Consider the following 3188-nt stretch of genomic DNA (forward strand, 5'->3'; position numbering starts at 1 on the left):
AGGTTATCTTATCTCATCTTATCTTATATATATATACATACATATATATATATATGAGAGTCGAAGCCCAACAACCCCAGATATGAAGCCCAACAATCATGTTTTACAGTCCTGTGGTCTCAGACTCAGATACTTATTAAATCACACAAAGCTCGTGTAGAAACACACAAACAAATGAACAAAATATGTTCTCCTTCATTTCTGTCAAACAAAGCTGTATGAAACGTTTCCAGCGGTTAGTATCATGGTTGCTAGGCAACCTGGGCAGCGCGACGGAGGCTAGACCGTCCCATTTCACAAGCTTCGCACTTCCGGCCTTAGCGGTCTTTGTGTACGCGGCCCTTGTGGACCGTTAAGGCTGCAGAACCTGAATTGGGATACAGCCTAAGGCTGTTCCAATTCTCAGCACCGATCCTCTCTTTCCCTGAGTCCGTAGCAAATCTCCTTCCCACGTTTTCATCGAGGCCAAGGAAAAGAGTTTAGGAAAAGGAGATAGGCACTAATTTTGAAATTACACCCCACGTGGTTACGTTGTGCAGCTGAGTCACGTGAGCGCACAGTACCAAATCACCACAGAGCCAGGAAAAGGGGGCGGAGAAAGTGTGTGTGTAGGAGAGGAGTCGAGCAGAGAGAGCTGCTTTTTCATGAAACGGGAGTAAAGTAGTGAACTTACAGGAACATATACCACTACCAACGTTTGGATCGATATCTGCATCGATCTGCACACCCTTGTGTCCTGGATTGTAGCTGAGATCAGCGTGAACCACGTGGGTCTCTGCTCCCTGATCTGTTTCCTGTTTGGAAAGACTTCCAGCTTCATCACGGAGTTTCTCTCGGTTTGTGGGCTCATCTAAAGGTAAGCACCGAGCTAACTTTAATGTGGGTTCAGTTTATGTTGAGTTTAGCTCTGTTGAGAATAATAGATTACTTGGTATACACTGGAGTTAGACAGACTGTAGAGCAGGGTAGGCAACCTTTCAGATGACGAGTGCCATTTGAAATTTCCTCAGAAATCAGTGTGCCACAGGGAAGATTTTAGCCCATTTTGGGGGGTGCTTATATATATATGTATGTATGTATGTATGTATGTATGTATGTGTGTGTGTGTGTGTGTGTGTATATGTATATGTATATATACATATACACACATATATACACACATATATGTGTGTATATATATGTATGTGTGTGTGTATATATATTTTTTGTGTGTGTGTCCCAGCTGAGTAACAGGAGTCTGGTAGAGCAGCAGAGGAACAATTTCAGCCATTTGGACTCAGCTCAGCCACTACATTGGAAACAATGACTTCAACACACAAGGTGAGAAAAATATCACAGTTACACCGTTATTGAAACTGTGTGCACAGCTGGTTGGTTTTTAAAAACATGTTAACAGCAGCTTTATCTTTTCCATCCTGCGCTCATCCATATATACAGAATCTACATTCACAACCAAAAACCACAGAAGTTACAAGAATATACAAAGATCATATTTTATAAGCACACATTGAAACAACAATATCATCAGTTGAATTTTTTCTGAAGTAAAAGAGTTTCTCTAATGATCAATATTTCTTCAATAATGTCATTGTCATTACACCTAAAAAAGCGCTAGACAAATACAGGCCATTTACCATTTACCCATTGTAGCATATCATTGTAATGTGACACTATCACCACAAGGTGGTGGTAACACACCTACAATGTGTTTTTTGACATGTTTGATTCCACTAATGGAGGGAGTTTCAGTTTGCTCCACGACTGCATTTCACTCACTGCCTCTGTTTGTATCTCGGTCACTGCAGGACCAACATGGAGCGAGAAGTCAGTGCTCTCAGGAGGCCGACAAACCTCACAGAAGAAAGGGAGAGAAAACCTACAGCTGTGATGAGTGTGGGAAGGATTTTACCCGGACTGGACATTTAAAAACACACCAACTCGTCCACAGTGGAGTTAAACCTTACAGCTGTGACTTGTGTGGAAAGTCCTTTACCGAGGCTGGAGGTTTAAAAAGACACCAACTTGTCCACAGTGGAGTTAAAGCGTACAGCTGTGATTTGTGTGGAAAGTCTTTTACCCAGGCTGGGAACTTAAAAAAACACCAACTCATCCACAGTGGAGTTAAAGCGTACAGCTGTGATTTGTGTGGAAAGTCTTTTACCGAGGCTGGAAGTTTAAAAAAACACCAACTCATCCACAGTGGAGTTAAAGCGTACAGCTGTGATTTGTGTGGAAAGTCATTTACCCAGGCTGGAGGTTTAAAAGAACACAAACTCTTCCACAGTGGAGTTAAAGCGTACAGCTGTGATTTGTGTGGAAAGTCATTTACCCAGGCTGGAGGTTTAAAAAAACACCAACTCATCCACAGTGGATTTAAAGCACACAGCTGTGAGTTGTGTGGTAAGACTTTTGCTCAAAATGACAATTTACAGAGGCATCTAGTTACCCACTCTGGAATTAAGGCGTACAGCTGCGACTTTTGTGGAAAAAGTTTCAGTGACAAACACTACCGAAATAGTCACCTACGGATTCACACTGGAAATGATGTTTACTGCTGTGATCAGTGTGGGAAACTGTTTGTAACAGATGCACAGTTAAAACGACACATGTTTAGTCACACTGAGGAGAGACCTTATAAATGTGACCTGTGTGAGAAGACTTTTAAATATCCACATCAGCTGAATATCCACCAACAGATCCACACCAGAAAGTAACTCTACAAGTGCAGTTACTGTGAGGATGTATTTATTTATATTTTGTAATTGTAACCTGAGTGTTTGGAACAAGTCTGATCAGTAAACTTATGGAGTTATACTGAATGAACTGTTTGGAAAAATGAAGAAGTAACCTGAGTTTTATAGTGTAAACAGTAAAATGTAATTGGACGTTGGCAGAGATGCTCTTTATTTCAGGCGAGGTTCAGGATAAAAACGTTGAAGGAATTCCCTGATTTACACTGTCTTTGTTTAGAAGCAGAGTGACGCACATGGATCCATTTCTCAACCCTGTCGTCACTGTGGTGGTGGGAAAGAGTTTCTCTGTGACCTTTGTGGAAAAACTTCAATCATCAACGGGACCTAAAACCACATCAACGTCGACACACTGGAGACAAAATGAACTACTGCAAAGAATGTGGGAGAGGCTTCCACACACCAAGTACATTAAAAATACATGAACTCTTCCACAGT

At 41.4% G+C, this 3188-nt stretch overlaps 1 long non-coding RNA gene across 1 annotated transcript; it reads left to right on the forward strand.

The window, feature by feature from the left end:
- Positions 1 to 322: 322 nt before the first annotated feature.
- Positions 323 to 1858, forward strand: LOC112846344 (uncharacterized). The gene is made up of 3 exons (XR_003219277.1): positions 323 to 856; positions 1223 to 1320; positions 1806 to 1858. It is a non-coding gene; the product is annotated as an uncharacterized LOC112846344 (long non-coding RNA).
- Positions 1859 to 3188: the final 1330 nt, after the last annotated feature.

Source organism: Oreochromis niloticus, linkage group LG3, assembly GCF_001858045.2.
Source record: "Oreochromis niloticus isolate F11D_XX linkage group LG3, O_niloticus_UMD_NMBU, whole genome shotgun sequence".
In the NCBI taxonomy this organism is placed as follows: Eukaryota; Metazoa; Chordata; class Actinopteri; order Cichliformes; family Cichlidae; genus Oreochromis; species Oreochromis niloticus.